General features: G+C 37.8%; 1 long non-coding RNA gene across 3 annotated transcripts in view; it reads right to left on the bottom strand.

Moving 5' to 3' along the window:
* Positions 1-21,002, bottom strand: part of LOC120298695 — a 304,072-nt gene that overhangs the window by 93,755 nt on the left and 189,315 nt on the right. For 2 of the 3 annotated variants that reach the window (XR_005554173.1, XR_005554175.1), the window contains exon 5: positions 8,861-9,081. The exons of the other annotated variant lie outside the window; for it this stretch is intronic. This is a non-coding gene — a long non-coding RNA (uncharacterized LOC120298695). The remainder of the gene's footprint in view (positions 1-8,860; positions 9,082-21,002) is intronic. 3 annotated transcript variants of the gene reach the window in all.

A 21,002-nucleotide genomic window follows, 5' to 3' on the forward strand; every position in this document is an offset into this window, starting at 1 on the left:
ATGCTGCAGAGCCTCTGTGGTTGTTTGTAGGGGCGAACAACTGTCGTGGTGCTGCAACATTCGTAATTTCGGGACTTGCTCATAAACACTAGGGGGCACTTATCGCGTAACTTCAAACATTTGCTAAGGGAATGTTCGTAACTCGGGAATTATCTGTAGTTCTACATTTTCATATGGCTATCATCAATCTATAGGGATCATAAAGTCTATAAAGATGGGAACTAATGAGCAAATCTTTAAGGGCAGTTTTGGGATATTAGCTAGAGTAGTTTGAACCATGTTGCTTCTGTTCTAAAGTTCAAAGTGTTTCCTACTAGCTCATGTAAGCTGTTGCATCCTGCAACAGTTTAATTTAATTTTAATTTAATCTTAAATTAAATAACTATCCATATATATATACACAATGAACAAAATCCAAATTTCTGCAGCAGAAGACTGAAGCAAAGCTCCATTTGTAACTTTAGAAACCAAAATCCTGGCTCTTTTTGTTTTGCTGTTAAAATAAATAAACCAAGTTTTTTGTTTCCATAACTGTAATGTTAGGGATACAAAAATATGATATTTTTCAACTTTTTGTGCCCTTTGAGGTCTTGGAGTACAACTGCTAAGGTCTATGAATAAATTCATTTGGTGGATGTGAGATGCTAGAGCTGCAAAGATGAATTTCCTATCTTGAAGGGAAGTTGAACACCCTGTTGACACCTGGTGAACATTAAAGGCAGACTTAGTTTTCAAAGACAGCAGCTCAAGAGAAAAACATAGGTCACACTTGTCAGAAAAGGTCTTCCTTTCCAAACACAATCCAATTCCTTTCTTTCATGTTCTGACTAATAGTATTAATCCTGGAAAATATTTTTTTTTTTCTTTTGAGTCTTTCCTGATGCATGAACCACTCTGTTTTGCCTTTATTCTCCCTATGGAGAAACTGAGCAATTGAGATAACTGAGCTAGCTGATGAAGCAGAAAACAAGCTAATACTTTGCTGATTTGTTTTTTTTAACATGACCATGAACATACTTAATATCCAAAGGCAACTTTATTGAGTTCCAAACATTACTAGAACCATACTGAGACCAGAGTTTATTGCTAATTTATAGGAGGACGCACATCTATGAAATGAGAAGACCTAAACTAGGAAAGGGTGAGCATACTTTGAAATAAATGAAGAAAGTTGAATGTGCTTATTAAAATCCTGCTATAAGTAACAAGTCAATATTGCTTACAAAACCCCTTTTTATTTCTTTGAGCTATAGAAGTGAAATTCATAACCATGTTAATTTGACAAATCTTGAGAGTAAAATAAAGTGTAATGTACAGTAAGCTTCAGGTGACAAATCCCAAGGGGGGGGGAGAGATAGTACTGATACCTATGCCACCAGTAAGTAGGACTCATCCCTTCTGCTCCCTTTCCTAACACAGTAAGGCAAAATATAAAAAGAGAAATTTAAATGGTCCAGCTGCAATAATTGTCTCTCTTTCACACAGACAGTATACACACAAAGACATTATACAGTCCACAAACTGAGCATTTTGGCTATCACTTTAAGCATTAGAATATATTCTTTCTACGTTCTTTGGTGATTCTTGGGTATATTCCTTAGTACAGGGTTCTTCAAACTTGGCCCTTTTATGACTTGTGGACTTCAACTCCCAGAATTCCTCAGCCAGCATGCCTGGCTGAGGAATTCTGGGAGTTGAAGTCCACAAGTCATAAAAGGGCCAAGTTTGAAGAGCCCTGCCTTAGTAAATAGTAAAAGTATTAGCTACTGCCAAATAAAACATTTGGGAACAGTAAATTTTGTCTTCCATCGTGTCTTCCTTGCTATAAAACAGGCAAAAGCTTTATGGACTTATTCCAAATTATTATTCCATGCTTTCTGTTTCTTCCTTACATCATGTCCCTCCCATCACCCAAAATGAGAAAAGAACTGAAGGATCTGTAGGAGGCCAATTCTGCACTGCACTTTTCTTTTAAACTGCCAGTATAACATCCCCAGTGATGCAATGTGGCTGTCATCTGACGGAAACATCCTTGTGCACCTGTTCCAATGATGAACAAACTGAGTTTCTTGACTGATGTTTGCTGCACCTGCTTCATGGGCTCTTTAGCTGAAGGAAGTGGGTTTGGTGGAAGCAATGGGTGCTGCTCTGCAACAAGACAATTGCCAGCTATCTACCCACACCAACGAAATATTATAAATGTCAAGACATGAAAGACAGAAAATAGATTTTCACCAAAGGATATAGAAGGATTTTTAAAGTCATCACCTTATATATGACACTACAGAGAACAGCAATGAAAGTAATTTGCTTAAAAATCATATAGCCATTGCAAAAGCAAAAACTATTAAGAAACTAAAAGTAAAATAAAGTTTAAGGTTCTTCTAAGTGTGTTTCCCTTTATTTTCTCCTCCTTCGTTTGGTTGTAGTGATTTTTATCTGACATTTTATTCATTTGCTATGTTTCTGCACAATTTCTGCATAATTGAAAGTTCCAATGACAGCATTATTTTTACCACCTACTGTTCTTACTACTCTGAAATCTAAACAACAGATAATAAATTATTAAAACAAACTTTAACATTCTATTAAAAGACTACAAGAGAACAGATGAATGTCTTGATTGATTAACCTGCTTATACAAATCCCATGTTAAATAGTACAGCTGTAGAAGAAAAGCAATCTAACATTTATCAAAATATTTTACAATGCCCTGTGGGACTATGTTTTTCAATTCATTCAACTTCAATGGAACTAAATACCTAAAACTGTTACCAAAGGGATCACACTGAACATCCTATCATCTCATTTGTCTCTTGAGAAACCTATATGCGGGTCAAGAAGCAACAGTGAGAACCGAACACGGAACCACTGATTGGTTCAAAATTGGAAAAGGAGTCTGGCAAGGCTGTATACTGTCGCCCTGCCTATTTAACTTATATGCAGAGCACATCATGAGAAAGGCAGGGCTAGATGAATCAAAAGCTGGAATTAAGATTGCCGGGAGAAATATCAACAACCTAAGATATACAGATGATACCACTCTAATGGCAGAAAGTGAAGAGGAACTAAAGAGCCTCTTGATGCGGGTGAAGAAGGAGAGTGCAAAAGTTGGCTTGAAACTCAACATTAAGAAAACCAAAATCATGGCATCCGGCCCTCTCAATTCCTGGCAAATAGATGGGGAAGAAATGGAGGTAGTGACAGATTTTATTTTTCTGGGCTCAAAGATCACCTCAGATGGGGACTGCAGCCAAGAAATTAAAAGACGCTTGCTCCTGGGGAGGAAAGCTATGGCAAATCTAGACAGCATTCTAAAAAGCAGAGACATCACCCTGCCAACAAAAGTACGTATAGTCCAGGCCATGGTTTTCCTAGTTGCAATGTATGGCTGCGAAAGTTGGACCATAAGAAAGGCTGAGCGCAAAAGAATTGAGGCCTTTGAACTATGGTGCTGGAGAAGACTCCTGCGAGTCCCTTGGACTGCAAGGCGTTCAAACCGGTCAGTCCTAGAAGAGATCAACCCCGACTGCTCTTTAGAAGGCCAGATCCTGAAGTTGAAACTCAAGTACTTTGGCCACTTAATGAGAAGGAAGGATTCACTGGAGAAGAGCCTAATGCTGGAAAAGATTGAGGGCAGTAGAAGAAGGGGACGACAGAGAATGAGATGGCTGGATGGAGTCACTGAAGCAGTAGGTGTGAATTTAAATGGACTCCAGAAGATGGTAGAGGACAGGAAGTCCTGGAGGAACGTTGTCCATGGGGTCACGATGGATCGGACACGACTTCGCAATTAACAACAACAACAACAACACAGTTTTTTGTGTTTTGTCTGCACTGCTGCATCAATGTATGATTGTATGTACAACACATGTAAGTAATGAAAGAAGAACCCTAGTTCAGAGATTGTATGCTTGAGTTTCTGGATCAAGTCAATACCACACTTACATGTACATTCATCTCACCATATTCACTCCAGAGTTACTCCCATTAAATATGAATGATTGTCAGACTTCTTTTGACAATCATTTTGAGCATTAGAAATCTATCCGAACTAAGCTCAATGATGAAGTTGATCACTTTTACATTCCTGATTTATCTAGAGTATTGAGGAAACTTTGATTAGTATCAAAAGAAAATCTATATCAGGGGTCCCCAATTCCCGGTCCGTGGACTGGTACCGGTCTGCAGCATACCAGCAAGTGGGCCGCACAAACAAGCAAAGTCCATCCTCAGGATGGAGGCAGTATTCAAAACCACAGCCCCTCTGGTCCACGGAAAAACCTTTCTCCATGGCACCACTCCCTGGTGCCCAAAAGGTTGGGGACCTCTGCTCTATGTTACACTTTTATCAGAAAATGTAGCATAATAATATTTGACGAACATTGTAGGACAACTAAGATTCTGTTATTATGCAGCACTATTTTCACACACTAATTTCAACAGATGTACTGATTCAGAATAGAAGATATACTGATTCTTAGACAATATACTTATACTAAATCCAGTTTCTAATAACTTCCTCTGCAAACTATGCAAGTTCAAAACTCAAATACTGGTTCAGTTATCTAGCAATACATTTTTGTTGATTATTATTGGTAAACTATTATACATAATTCCTGATGAAGCATTTTTCCTTAAAATAATGTGTTGTTACAGCTTCCAAATATTAAAAGTTAAGAATATAAAGATTCTGTGAGAAAACAAAATATGTGAGTGATTTGTGATAAAAACTGTCAAATCAAAATAAAGATCAAAAAGTGTTGCCCAAAATTATGTACCTGAATTTCACTGTCAAATGAGTGACAGTAATTAATTATTACATAACAATGCCACTTGCCAGTAACATTCAGTCGCATTAATTCCTCATGTCAAAATGATACTTGTCAAAACTGCAGCACTATCCAAACAAATTTAGCAGCACTAAGGAGTATAACCAAGTTAATTCTTCTGCATCTCTTCAAGATTTTCAACATCACTTGGCCGCCGTAAAAGATACTTCTCTGGAATTGGACTAAGTACCATTTTTTCCCAAGGCATCTGTTGCAGAATAATGATTCTGCACTCAATTGAACAGAGGTGGTTAATTAATATACATTATTAGATATTATATAATGGGGCCTATCCCCATGACAAGGTTTAAAAGATTACAGTATTTATATATTTAAAGGAAAAATGATAAACTCAGGCTGTGTGTGAGGGTGGGGGGTTGTGTGTCTGCCAGCCTTCAGTATAATTTTTGACTTACAGAATTGTACATGTAATTATATTTAGTACCCTACTCTTTAGCCCAAATCCAATAAACGTGGCCACCAATTTTAGTTATGATATCATCAGCAATATTAAATTTTACCTCTTTTCTGCCATAGATCCTATTAAGATGTTGGAATTGTAGGCCACTGTCTCCTATCATTAATGGCAGCTGGCAAACAACATTAGACATACTCTAAATAAAAAGTACTACTGGTTCATAGAACCAGTGTTAGGATCAGAAGGAACTTTGGAATCATGCTCTTGAAACCCAGCCCTGAGCAGGTCAGGATCAAACTCCTGGCAGTTGGCAGAGTCAGATTGCAATACTACATTCTAAACACTGAGCTACCAAGGCTTTTATGAGCTAATTTCTCCTGAATTTTGATCGAAGTTCTCTCAGATATTTTCTATCCCTATTGTCTCTGTATTACTTGTGAATTTAAAATGTATTAAACAACAGAGGGCCCAAAGTACATCTCTTTGGTATGCCACTTAACACTTGTCACATAGTTGACACTGTGGGAAGTCAGCCCCACCCTGAGAAGGAATATTAAAAAGGCAGAATATTATAATTCATCAAAGAATCTTAGAAAGGCAAAAAAGCATGCCCAGTTTTTCTTAATAGCCCCAAATCTCCCTACCCCAAGCAGAAACCAGCTCTGTAGAAATGCAGATATCATAATCCTTTCAGAAAGACTAGCACCAGGAAGCTTATGAGCTGATGAGATTAGAAAGACAAAGAACCCTAGAACTAACAACCCCTCACCCAAAAATAACAACACAGGACATAGCCATCAGCCACAGACCCAGGGCAGCAGGATATGACCTTTAGGACATAACAGGATTAACCTATCACCATCAGAATACCAGAAAGGCACATTGAATCTCAGGTCAAAGTTCATGTCACAGGAACAACTCCAAACACAAAAGCCCAAGAAGGTATAAAAATCCACCACTCCCTGCTCCAGGTGGTCAGCTTTCCCAGAGCCACGCTTCTGTCTCGCTTCGCTCTTCAATAAACTACAACCTTCTTTCTAAAGCAGTCTCCATTTTGTTTATTCCCGGCTTGGACTGGACCCTGATGAAGATTTTTCATTCAATAACATCGAGCGATTGGCATTCATTCTTGGATAGAAATGGCAGTGTGGTTCAATTCACATTCTGTTATCTTCTCTTCTAGAATCTCATGGGAGACTTTGCTGAATGCAAATGCATTTTCATAGTAAACTAAACTGAGCACTCTATCTAGAAAGGAGATCAGGTTGGTTTGGCATGAAATATATTTGATAAATCTATGCTGGTTTCTGCAAACAATGCATTTTCCTTAAATGCTCACATACCAAATGTTTAATAACCTGTTCCAAAGGTTTACCTTGTATCAGCATCAGGTTGAGTGATTTGTAGTTACCCAGGTTCATGTTCTCCCCTTTTTGAAGAAAGGAACAACATTTATTCTTTTCCAACCCTATGGTACTATGTTTACCCTCCTTGATTTATCACAGAAAAACTCTGAGATGACATCTGCAAGCTCCTTCAAGACTCTCAGAGGTAACTGACCTGATCCCAGAGACTTGTCCAAAGTAGCCAGGTGCTCCCTTACCAACTTTTCACTTCATTGTTCTGCTTAAGTTCATTTTAATACAGTATTGTTTGGGGGAAGCACACTGATCCTAAGCTCTTGCCATCCTACTGTTTTTTTTCTACGGCTGAACCCACTGCAAACAAATAAGATGAAAAGCTTATTTTGGTAGAGGTGAGCTCCCACAAAGAATCAGATTCACATTCTTATAAATTAGCTGGATCCACCATTTTGCTGCTTCATATCTGTTTGGTTGAGACTGTTTGTTTCAGCTGGGAAAAAAATGTTGTTCAGTTGTGGAAAAACAGACCAATCAACAGTCATCTATGTTCTAACAACATTGGGACTCACTCTGTAAGGCAAATATCAATTTAATCATACCACAATTAAGAATAAAAAATATTGTGTAAATTTCTGTAAAAGTTGTGGTTTCATGCTGCAGAATAATTGTTGAAATGTCCTATTTCATCAAATTTATTATTTCCTATGGTTACATTTTTTTTCAGCTATGCCAGCAGTCCCCAATCTTTCTGGCTTAGTGGCCCAACCCGAGGGCAAGAGAGGAAGGGATAGTTCCCTGTGACTGGCAGGTGGTGGTACAAGTGTGCAGAGTTCTATTTGCGTTAGCGCCAGGTAAATGCACTTGCCGCTCGTGCCAGGGGAGCTTTGTGTGTGAGTGAAAGCAGCCGCCGCTCACATGAGGGAAGCTTTGTGTGCAAGCACAAGCGGCCACTGCTCATGTGAGTGCAGCTTTGAGCGTGAGCAGCAGATGCTTGTGAGCAGCATCCACATACACTCGCCCGCTGTTCACATGGCCAGGTTCCAAACAGGCTGCGGCCTGGTAGTGGGCCACAGCCTGGAGGTTGGGGACCCCTGAGCTATGTCATTGCAGAGATGTATTTATACTATTAATTCATTGAAAGTACAGGCAAATGTTAATCATAACTTACTTAAGATCCCAAACACACTTCATCCCGCCACTGTATTCATTCCCAAATCTCACAAAAAAAACATTCACTATTGTTTTCCCTTCTGTGCTTTTCTAAATCCTACGAAAAAAGAGTAAGAGCCTAATTCAGTCATTGCCATTCTTTAAGATCCAATAGCCAGTGAAGTAACAAAAATCTCTTCCTTCCCACACGAAAGCAAGTGTTTAAACACATCATTTATTTTGCCAGGTCACATGAATCCCTACATTTCCAAGCATTTCCCATGAAGGCAAACTGCAAAACATCGAGGCTACCTTTCCTATTGAAAGAACCCCTAGCTCAGTGGTTCTCAACCTGTGGGTCGGGACCCCATTTGGGGTCGAACGACCATTTCACGGGGGTCGCCAAACAACACAGTCCGCCATTTTTTCCCCTTTTTCCTTAGCTGTACTACTCACTTTTATTCTATTGGCTTTTGAAAGCCAATAGAATAGACTCTCTTGAATAGAGTCTAATTCTATTAGCTTTCAAAAGCCAATAGGAATTGTCCAGGCTGTCTCTGCCCTGCTGAGCCCGCCAAAAGTCCCATTCTGCAAACGGTGCTGCACCAGTTGAGTAGTCCTCGACTTACGACCAGTTGAGTAGTCCTCGACTTACGACCGGTTGGGGGTCACGGCATTAAAAGGTTGAGAACCACTGCCCTAGCTCATCTTTGGAGGCAAATATTCCCACAAATGGGGCAATCCACTTCCTATAAATCACAGCAACTCAAAGAAAACAGTAGTTTCAATGCAGTTTCAAACATAACTGTAGCTGAAACAGAAAGAAATGGGCTTAATTCTATATACAGCCAATGCCATGGAATCACTGAAGTCTGGACATGATTTCAGATTTGAACAGAGCTTCTATAGGGAAGAGCCACAAGTTACAAAGTTTTAAAAAATGAACAAGGGTTGAATTGTGCCACATCTTAAATTTGCTATTAAATTCAGGCAGGCATTAGCACAAAATATTTGCCTTCCCCAATATTAAATCCAAGGAACCTCTTTCTCACACATGCCAAGAGAAGAGGATGAAATCTTGTAATATGTACACTCACCTTTGAAATGTTTATGTGCCTTGAATCATTCTTTACAATCAGAGTTTGACTCAAACATTTGCAGGAAGACCAGGGTCAAAAACAAAACGGTGACTTCACAGCCATGTTCCTTAGGAAGGAAATGTGATCTGCCTTGGTCAGGAAAGGGAAATTGTTTGGAAGTCTAGACTGATCCCCTTCCCTGCACAGGCTCTCCTCCTCTGGAGTGTTTTCATTGATTGCTACAGAGAGGGAAAACGGAGGAGAAAGGAAATAAGACAATACTTTCCAACGCTACATGTCATCTGTACACAGTATTATCTGATGCTACTGCAATTCAGACATTGAATAGCATGAACATGGGAAATGGGATGCAGGCCAGTAGAATTAAGGAATTATTTGAAGATAATGGAATATAATATACAAATGCTTATGAAATCAATTCTCAAAAACCAAACTGGAGGTATCCCCCCCCTCCAAAAAAAAGCAAGGAAGCAAAACAGGAAATGGCCAATCTGCAGCAGAGCTCACATAATAGAAATCTGTTTGTACTTACAATAAATAAAACAAAGTTACAACTGGCTTTCTGGAATTGTGTTGGCCATGAAGAACAAAAGGATAGTCAATCTGACAGTAATGGATTCTGTTAATGCAGAGGAGATTATTGACAAGGAGAATCATACTTGAAATTTATTTAAGTAACTAGGGTCCCACAGGATAGCTGTGTCTAACAGTCCTTGTCCACCACTTCACCTTCCTGCTCCTTTCCCATAAGAGTTCAACATTTTAAGAAAAACCTCACACTGAAACCGATGGGAGGAATTTTGTTGCACATAGCTGTGCTATGAAAAGCCTGGGGTGGGTGGGAGTTATAGGGAAACTAGGGTTAACTGCTGCCCCTCCCTGCAATTGCCAACCCTGTAATCAAGGTTCATAATCTTTATGAGGAAAGCTCTTCATAAGCATTATCCTTAGCGGTATTCAGGTTACAATGCAAATACCTTGAGATAGTTCCTTCTATTTATTAAAAAACAGGCACACAACATAATCATCTTTAGAGGTTGAGGATGCATAACTTTATTTTGTAAATAATTTTAACAAGTGCTGGAATCATACATATTTAATGGGTTCGTACTTCATGTGAAATCATGATTTGCCAGTGATGGTTTACAACACAGTCAGTAATTGGGTTTATGCAATGTGGTATGTCCAAACCACAAATTACCCTATACCCTCATTTCTAATGCCCCTCCCCCACATATTCAACTTGACCATCAACAGAACTATTTTATCAAATACACACAATAAAAGAGGGCACGAAAACATTTCAAAAGTATCAGACAAGCACTGTAAATGGAGAAGTGATTTCCAAGACGGAAATCTTTAATCTGCAGAAAAAAACCTATCACTCAGACTCCTACATAGTTGAACTGAAACAAAGGAGAATGAAGTCACAACCAGAGTGGTTTATCTTTATCCATTTGAAATATGTATTTATTCATTCATTAGATTTACATTCCATATTTCCTTCAGGAGCTCAAAATCAAACTTTTGTTTTCTTGCAAAAACAACTTACAAAATACTTTAATATAGCTACTTATAATATAGAGAATGAGACCCAATTTGATCTAGGGTTTAAAGCAACAGACTAAAAACCAGGAGACTTTAGAAATGTAAATTGGCTGGGTGACTTTGGGACAGTCACTGACTCAGCTCAATCCATCTCATAAGGTTATTGCTGTGGGGAAAACAGGAGGAGGAAGAAGTATTCAGCATCATGAGTTATTTCTAAGAATAATAAAAATAAATAAAATACCACCATTAGTTATTATACTATGTAAAAATATGAATGACATTATTACATCAAAAATATGGGAAGGTTTTGGTTAAGATTTTTAAGATCCAAACAGGCAGGCATCTTATTTATAATGTACCTAATGTAACAATTATTAAAAAGAAGTAGTCTGTCCACTGATGTTGCTATTCTATGTGATGCTAGAATTGAGGAAACACAATTGGAAAAAAATACAAAATATTGGGACTTGCAGATCAAAGTTGAATGCTTGGAAAAACAACTCTTTTGCTATACCATTTGTGTTTGAAGCCCTTGGAGCAATATCTAAAACACTTCCTCAATATATGGAAATATTGAATTTATCAGACCCGAACACCCTAATTTTACAAAAACCCACCCTGCTTGTAGCTGCCTATATTCTTAGGCACTACCTTAGGACTTAGGACTTGAATCATTAAGTTTTAACCAGTCTTAGACTTGAATTTAACTATAGTTTGCCCACACATAATAACGTGTTGTTCCTTCTGAATGGCAAGAGACCTTACAAAAAAGGAAACTCTTTTGCCTGATCTAGTGGATTGTCAAAGGCTCTTCTCTATTTATTTGGTGCCTCCATGTTTGTGTATTGAACTCAGGATGTGGGCTATAGGGATTTGTTGGAAATTATTTATTTATTTATTAAATTTGTTTGCCTTCCATCTCACTACGAGATATACTAGGAAGGTCCTAAGGCAGGGGTGGCGAACCTATGGCACGCGTGCCAGAGGCAGCACTCAGAGCCCTCTCTGTGGACACACATGCTGTCGCCCCAGGCCTGCCTCCCCCTGCAGCCCCCTCCTCACCAGCAGTTCCCCCAGAGGAGAGTTGCCCCCATGCGCAGCCCGTGTGGAGCAGCATAGTCTAGGACATGGCAGCTGGGCAGCAGGGACAAGACTCCGCCTTTGCACCCCGTCGCATGATGTTGCTGCGGGGCACAGGTGGAGGGCGTGGCTGCCATGACACTGCAGGGCTGCCTGGGCAATCTGCTGCAGCAAGCCGTGGAGGTGTTGGGTGGGTGGGGACGGGGCGGAGCAGGGGCTGGCAGGAGCAGGGGAGTGGAGCAGGCACAGAGTGGGTGTGGGCTGGGGGCAGGGCGATTTTTGGGTACTCGGTCTCTAAAAGGTTCACCATCACTGTCCTAAGGAGTTCTTTTAATAAACCTATCCCTCTTCTCTAGAATATTTCCTGAATTCTTTTGCCATACCTATAACAGTAGCACCTCATGATCAATGTCATGAAAACTAAACAATGACCAACAGTGTCTTAATTTGTTTAATAAAATTTCTCAAAACCTTCATCATTCTCCTCAAAGAATCAATGTATTGAATAGGAATAAGTTGAGAATTAACATATTCAAATGAGAAAGAAAACAAAACTGACAATTTCTTCATCCCAGCTGAAGTCTGAATGTTCAGTTTTTAAAGTTTAGATGTGAATCCCAGCAATGACTTGGTTATGTTTGTGATTATGAACCACCTCTACTTTTTAAGAGTTCTGCCTCTTTACCAGCTATTTGTTGTTGTTGTTGTTAATTGTGAAGTCGTGTCCGACCCATCAGCTATACAGTATGGTAAAAAGAGACAGTATCTCATGATAAGAATTACTGACTCATTGAAATTGGCCAGTGCTAATGCATAAGGATTTCCTTTAGGTTTTTTTAAATATAAGAACTTACAAAAATAAAATTGGATGAAAATAATTTAAGTTGTTTTTGAAATGTTGTGTGAGAGACAAGACAACTGAAGTTCTATTCTATTTCAAAGCCAAAAATCAAAAGCAACAATAAATAACAGAATAAGCAAAATCCAGCAAGAATTTTTCCTACAAGTATAAGGAGAATATCCATTCACACAAACATTTTCCTACACAAAGAAAAACTAGAAATGGTGCAAGGAAGATGCCAACTATGTCACTGTGTATTTTATGCATTATCAGACAGATGATGATTTGATTCTTGTTGGCTACTATTTTCTATGAGAATCTGGGATCTGTTTTCCATGAAAGAAGAAAAAATCCCAACCCATATCTCATATATCCTTTTTCTTACAAGGAAGATGCTGAAATTCCCCTAAATAAATATAATTAGGAGCCCTGAATTTAAAGTTGTTGTTTTTTTAAAAAAGAAGATTATTTTTGCTTTATGCAAAGCAATTTGCTAGGGTTGTAATTGCGAAAGAAGAAAAATTTCTCAACCTTCATTGCTCCCTTTGGATTAACTTGGCTGGGAAAAAGATATACAGGAACATATATTTTCTGTAGTGAAGCTAAAAATCAGTACAGAATTGTTCAACAGGGAAATAATATGAAAGGAAAGGATAAAAAAAATGCCACATCCCTTTTTCCCTTATATCTAGACAGGTAGGGTAAAGTCATAATCAGCTTGATACAAAAAAGGAAAAGGCAGAAGATATGCTTTTGGAAATCAACAAGATGTTTGAACAGGATACCACTAGGAATATTCTGAGTAAAAAATCTAGAAATCTTAGAAGAAGGCAATGGCTAACCATTTCCACATGGTTGCCAAGAAAACTCTGGGGAGATATCCATGAAGTCACAAGATGTCAAACTCACTCAAAAGACTATCAAAATTCACAAACAAACGCCTAAGGTCATAGAACATTTTTTATCAACTTAAACGCAGAGTAAATAATTGAATCCATTTTAAGCCACTTCCTGCCTAAATTCAAAGTATGGGACTCAAGGCTAAGGTGACCAACCATCCTCCTTTAGGGAGGACAGTCCTCCTTTTGTGAGTTCTGTCCTCCCTTGAAAAGTGTTCTCCTACATGTCCTCCTTTTCAATATTTGAAAACTAATCTGCAGGACTTTTTGTTCTCATAGAACGCTCAAACAGCGTTCCGGCCCCTTTTTTTGATTTTTTTTTTCAACTTTTGCATGAGCTGTACTACTCCCCCTATTGGCTTTCGAAAGCCAATACGAATTGCTGCTGAGTGGGCCAAAACACCCGGCCGGCAAACTTTGCACATGTAAGTTGTCTGCAGCGAAGGCGAATTGTCAGGAACATTGCACCCCTCCCTGCTACCCAACTACACCATCTCCTAGTTAGCCCCGAAGATACCTGGAGAAGACTGGAGCAGCGACGCCATGGTAACTTTCTCTTGATCTTCGGCCCTGCTAGGGCAATAATGGCTGCGGGCACAAGAGGAAGGGGTAGCGGGGCTGTTGTGGGTGGGAGTGTGAGGGGCAGTGGTGACTGGCTGCCCCCCATACTGTGGGAGCCGCGGGGCCTGCTCTACATGGGACTGTGCAGGGTGGGCGGTGGTGCTGGTGGGGCAGCTGCAGGTGGGGTGTGTTGATAGCGGGCTGCCCCCGGGGCTGGAGCCAGCACAGTTGGTGCTTTGGGAGCCATGGGGCCCGTTCTACATGGCAGGGCAGCAGTGCTGGCGGGGCGGCTGCAGGCAGGGGCACGGCATGTAAACATAATTACAATATAAAATGTTATTGTTACAAATGTTTTTATTATGCATTTATCATATTATAGTGTATTCTGTATTATTCTTGCAATGAATAAAATGTTTCTTTTATTTACGATATTTTTTTCTTCAATTTATTTGTGTCCTCCTTTTCATTGTAAAAAAGTTGGTCACCTTACTCAAGGCTACATTTCAAGAAGGAAACTCATATATTATAAATCTTCTTGATGAACACCTCTGACAACTATGTGGCTGTTCTTTCTGTAGCAAGCTACAAGAAATATTTGTTAGACAATATATTACACAAGGACATTGTCCAAATATTAAAAATGTTATTGGCTGCAAATAGCTAATTATTCCAAAAATATTTAAACTCTTGCAACCTAAAATCACATTAATCATTGTTTACTCATGGCCAAGAACTAAACAAGGTAATAAATATATCTATAGCCATTTAAATGCTAAAACAGAGTGAAACATGGAAGAATTACAGACACAACCTCAGTAAAGAGCACTCAGTCATAAGTTTCCTTATTTTATCTGACTAGTACTCATATCATCTCTTAATACTGCATAAATTTAAGGCCATCAAATTCTGGAACATTTTTTTTAGTTCTGATTCGATTACAGGCCTAACTAGGTTTGCATGGGGTCAAGTAAATGACTCAGTCATAGACCAGAACACTCCTGAATACACTGAGAATTGTCCAGAAGATAAGAATTCCAAAACATATTTTTAAAGAGAAGTCTGAAATATTTAAGTGCTTCACTCTGCTTTCAAAATTACCCTAAAAACAACTCATATAGCAACGAATGCTGGATTTTAAGGGGCTCATTTTGAGAAAAAGCATAGAATCAATATAGCAGTTAAGCAATTATTGCATTCTACTGGTATGAATGTTTTGTACTTCCATTATTTCATGGAAGGAAAGAAGAATCTTATTCTTCCCTTGCTTCTTTCCCAAAAACTACAAGGTAAATTCAACTATGGACTTTGTGCTATTTTTTTTTCTAAACAGTTGGCTTTCAAAATCAAGCCAAAATAATGAGTATTTTGAAAACTGAGATACAGTCCTACCCTACTATTATTAATCCTGGCAGTGTCAAGTTTAATTCCTGTTTTATTTTTGATACTCAGTCATAATCACAGCACATTGTTTTAAATATGTATGATTGTCATGCTGTCTTGTCTTAGTTGTTTAATATATGTTAGTGTTTATTGACAGCTGTTATACTGGCATCTTATTTTATGGATATTCTATGGTGTTTTTAAATTTATATCATGTCTTAGTAGAAGGCATATAATAAATAGTATTATACCTACTACAGTCCCACTGTCTCTAATAGTTTTTTCTTGATAGGAAAACTTACAAAGAATTGCCACTTAAGCTTCCTGCAGATGTAAAGTGAAAACCATTACAAAAAGAGTAAATAGTTGTTGTCCCAAGAAGAGGGCAGATTTAAACTGTTTTTTTTTTTCAATTGCCAAGGGCCATAGCTGACAAGATGGCATCTTGTACTATCAGGCAATAAGTGGGCCTGGATTTCTGCTTTGCGTTTGATGTTGTGTCTTGCATTTTGGATTGACTAAATATTTCAATTTTTCAGAAAATAATGCCTTGACATTTTGGCAGTGTGCAACTAAAAATATTTATTTGTACTTTATTTTAGTAGATATTTAAGGACACTATCAAGAGGAAGCACAGGAAGAGAAAACAGATATCTAAAAGAATAAATTCACACACTGTATACTTTTCAGTGACAGAATCTCACAGGGTGATAATAACCTCAAAAATGAAGGTATGAGGCTGCCTGCAAGCAAGGGACAGTGGATTTAGCCAAACCACCAAATTAATGACCTGAACTATAATATAGTAAAACCACAATATAACAGATCATTTGAAGGAGAGAGTATCCATTAAATCTGAGTTTATGTCATGAGTGTCAAGGTACATTATTTGAATTGTTAATAAATTGATGTCAGTAGTATCATTTGCAACAAAACTTTGATTTAATAGACAATTCCTCCACAGAACAGTTTGAAACATTTGCATCAATGGAGAGAGACAATAAGTGTATATTAGGATCTACATGTTCATTGACACTGAAGTAATATTTTAAAACCAGGTAGGATGTAGAAGCCATATTTCAATTTAAGAGGCCTCCAGATACAGCTGAAATGCAACTGCAATATTCCCCTTCCTCTTTCATTGGAAGCTTACATTTAACTCACATACATAGAGGATAAAATTTCTCAGCTTTGATTTAAAGAGTATTTTTTTAAAAAATCAGATAAATGAACTTTCCATACTTAGCACTACCAGCTTTCTCAATTCCAAACATCACATTTGTGCTTTGTAGCATGTTCAGTAACTGAACAAATCAAAAGTCTTCTCAAGAACTGTGATGAGATAGTTTAAGAGATTTTTTTTTTAAAAAAGGAATATAAATTGCAAAGCCTCATCATATCAAAAACCCAATAAGTGATTACGTATATACTTGGCATCAGGCTTACATCACTGTTTGTATGGTTTATGTACTCAAGGGAAAGGCCTATGCAGAGTGATAGCTTGTTGACCTCATGTGAATTATCTCATACTGCTGAATGAGATCACAGGAATGCGGTCAGCACCTGTGTACTGTATTCATTTACATGATCCTGTAGAGCTGCCAGCTCACCCTAACAACCTCACTCCCTGGTTATATGGTGTACGCAGGGGAAGGAACAGAACTTTAAAGTCATAAACAAAACTGAAGGGTCCCCACCCCTTAAAAATGAGTTGAATCTCTGCATTCTAATTGTCATCATGACAAGCCTTTCCCTGAGGGTTTCTGATGTCAGTGGAGTGGCTCATACAAGCCTAGCTAAAGCATCAAGTTTCAAGATCACATTTTGGATTATCTGTCAAAACTGAACAACAATTAGGTCATTATGACTTCATTTTAGGATGCTAATTCTTTTCAGACAGAGGATTGTGCAGACTGGTTTCAGGGTAAGCGAAGAAAAATATCCTGGATAATTATTCCTAAATATCTGCCTCAGGCCCTCTAATGGTGTGTGTGTGTGTGTGTGTGTGTGTGTGTGTGTGTGTGTGTGTGTGTGTGTGTGTGTGTGCTAAGCACTGCAGTTCAATTTGTTTTCTGCTATTTGACTTAAACAAGCTTCTTTTGGAATCAAGATTATAATATTAGAATCGAAGATTTAAAAGCAGGTATTTTTAATGCTTAAAATAATGATATTTCTACTCTCCATAGTCAAGTCACTTCCCTGTCGCAACCAATCATCTACCTGCTTTTTCAAATGTTATCAACTTAGGAGTATCCAGACAATATACTGGGAAAACATATATGGGCAAATATCAGTTTTTGGGGAAATAGAGTATACATGCCTGAATCAAATTTACTTCTAGCAAGTTGATGTGATGATGCAACTACTGAGTTGGCAACACACATAAGCCTGAATCCAATGATGCCTTTGCTACAACCCATGGGGAGGGGGGCTCAAGTAGAACTTTTGGCGCTAAAATGGGAAAGAATAGTCAAGCCTGTCAATTTCTCTTCTCCTTCTATCTCATTCTCTTTGTCTGACATTTGCCATGTTGCTCCAACTGATCTCCCAAGAGACTGAGCTACCAAAAATAGCTTCACTCCCTGCTGTGATCATGAAAAGCTCCACTGGATCAAAGAATCTTCAGTGAGAAAAACAACATCTACCGGATCTTGTAAACTACTGTATATAAGTAAGTAAACATATAAATATTGGATACAACTAGCAGAGAAGGAGAAGCCCTGCTATATTACAGGCCTTTCATCATTGTGACAGCTGAAAGATTCTCATTCATTCTCTTCTTTTTGGCCTCTGACCCTTTTGTATGAAACTGATTATCCCTCCCACCACATACTCTCATCATCTCAAAAACATAAGGATGGACTTCCGGTGGATTTTGCGCGCGCGATGGCGGCTACTTTGTAGCCGTCCTCCTGGGTAAGTGTAAGAACCGCTGTGAACAGCAGACATCAGCTGTTCAGCGGTTCAAAATCCCTCTCCCGGGCAAAGGGGGGGGTAGAGAGTGTCTGAATAGTGGTAGAGCCTCTTTTGCACCCCCCAAGTTTTTTGGGGGGGGATGAAAGGAGTGCTCCCACGGAGTTCAGACTTGTTTCCGCTTCCCAGCTGTTTTTGTCCTCAGGGACAAAACGAGCCACTGCAAACACCTCCGTGCTTAAAGAAAACTGGTGAGTTTGTTTTTTTTTTATAAACGGACAGAGCTGAGTAGAGGATTTAGTTTTTGCTTTCTTTGACTTATTTGGATTTTAAGTTTTAAGACTTGTTTCTATTTTTATTCTCTCTTTTTATTTTTCTTTGTTGAAAGGGAAAGTAAAATGGCGATCGGCAAATCTCTCGGTGTTTTTTTTCTGGAAGTTAGAATGCTGACCGGCAGGCTTTTTGGTGTTTCTCTTTCTTTCCTTTCCCTTTCCCTTTTTATTTTCTTATGATTGGAATGGTTGTTTTTGGTATCTCTAAGTATTTTTTTGGAACGGACTTTTTCTATTTAATTATTTTTTTTTCTTCTCCCTTTTTTTTTTGAACTCCCTTCTTTTTATTGTAATGACCCTTTTTTGAAGGACTTTTTTCTGTTTAATTTTTGCAATTTTTAAGAAGGAGTAAAGCTTTTTTTTAATTCCTTTTCTCTTCTTTTTTTTCCCCTTTTTTCTTTTTATTATAATGACCTTCTTTGGAGGGAGTTATGATTTTTGAAGGAATTTTTATAATTTTTTAAGAAGGACTAAAGGTTTTTCTTTAAGATGGCTCCAAAGCGTCCAGGGATTTCTACAGCTTCTAAATCAACAGTTTCACCCTCCTCTGGGGGTCAGCTAATAACTATGAAGGATTTGCAAAACATGATGGGAGATGTTATAATTCAAATTAGGGCAGAAATGAAAAAGATTTTAGAGGAAAATAATAAGATCTTGAGACAAGATTTTGTTTTGGCTTTAGAAGGAGTTGCTTCTGTTCTTGAAAAGGTGAACTCCCATGTGGAAGAGGTAGCTGAAAAAGTGGACATAATGGAGGGGAAAATTGAAAGTATGGAAAAAGAAATGGAAAATGAGATTCTTATGCTTCAATATGGACAAATGGAATATGCCTTAAGAATTAGGGGCCTGGGAGAGTCTTTGCAAGGAGATCTGAAAGAGATGGTTGCAAAGGACTTTGCATTGATTTTGAATAAAGAAAAAGAGGGAATACTTAGTGAAATTGAAAAATTATTTAGGGTTAACTCTGTGGTGGCAGCACAGAAGAATCTGCCAAGAGATGTGGTAATTTACTTTGGTAAAAGATCTTTACGCAATGAAATTGTGCAAGCCTATTATAAGAAGAGATTTCAAATTGCTTCACAAGATGTTATAATTTTTAAGGAGATCCCATCTAAAATTTTAAGAAGAAGAAAGGAGTTTGCTTTTCTAGCAAATGAACTTAAAAAGAGAAAAATTTTATTCAGATGGGATGTTCCGACTGAAATGGTGGTGAACTACCTGGGGACATGTATAGACTTAATACTGTTTCTCAAGCAAAAGATTTTTATACTTTGGTCCTGGGGGTATGTGCATCGCCATCTATTAAGTTTAAAGCTTTGGAAGAAAAGAACGTAGAATTACAGTTTGAAGAGCCTATATTTATGAAAACTGGCGAATCTTTGTGTGAGAGGCCTCAACAAGTCCAGGTTGAGGAGCAGAAGACAACTTGTGCAGCATACAATTCCAAAGAAAAGCAGCAACAGAAGAAGGTTAAGGAAGTTTCATATTCAGTGGTCTCTGAATCTCTGGGAGATGTTAGACCTACAAAGTCTTTGGAGCAATCTTCAAGGGTGGAATTGCTGCCTGAAATGGAAATTGGGAAATCTCAGTTTGAGGGGCATCAACAAGAGAGGAACGGGCAGAGGATAACTTGTACAACTTACAATTGTAAAGACCAACACAAGGAGGAATTCAAGGAACCCTTACCTGTATTGGCTTCGGAGTCGATGGGAGATTCAGGAATTTTGGAGCAGTCTCCTAAGGCAGAACTTGCAGCATTTCTTACGAGTTTGATACAAGAATGGAGAATGGAAATGGAAGAATGGAAGAATGGAGAATGGAAAAAACTGGAATGTGAATAATTAATAATAATACTAATATAATTGAGACTGATAAGGATGCAGTTTCTTACGGATGGAATTTGTTATTGGTGAAGATTGAAATGTTTAATGTGTTTATTATGGATAGGCGTATAAGGGAATTTTGTTGTTTTAAGTTTTGAACCTTTAATGATAATATTGTTTAAATTTGTGTTTTGAAGGGATTATAATTTGCTCATTTTAGTGAGGGGATTCTAATGTTTTAAATTTTAAGTAATGTTTAAATTTGTGTTTTGAAGGGAGTATAACTTGTTCAAGTTTTAAGTATGCTTAAATTTGGTTTTTAAATATTATTAATATTTTTAAGAGAAAATAATTTGTTTAATTAAATGTCTAGATTTGTTTAGGAAAGAAAGTAATGTTTAAATTTGTGTTTTTGGAGGGAGTTTATATAGAATGATGATTGTATTTAGATTTGTTTAGGATTTAAAAGTGTTTCTAGTTTTCAAATATTATTATTAATATTTTTAAGAGAAAATAATTTGTTTAATTAAATGTGCTTAGATTTGTTTAGGACTTATAGGTTTTTTAAGTTTTTTCTTTTTGGATAGGAGAGAAGATTATGAAGATTGAAGGAAATATGTATTTACTTTAAGTTTTTTAAGAGTATTTAGTTTTAATGGTATAACAAAGGTTTATATGTTTATTTTTTCGTTTTAGGATAAAGAAAGAGGGAGAAATTAGATTTTACACTATAGATATAGATATTCAAAGAAAGTAATG

The sequence above is a fragment of the Crotalus tigris genome, unplaced genomic scaffold (genome assembly GCF_016545835.1).
Source record: "Crotalus tigris isolate CLP2741 ecotype Arizona unplaced genomic scaffold, ASM1654583v1 scf7180000024119.3904262, whole genome shotgun sequence".
Lineage (NCBI taxonomy): Eukaryota > Metazoa > Chordata > Lepidosauria > Squamata > Viperidae > Crotalus > Crotalus tigris.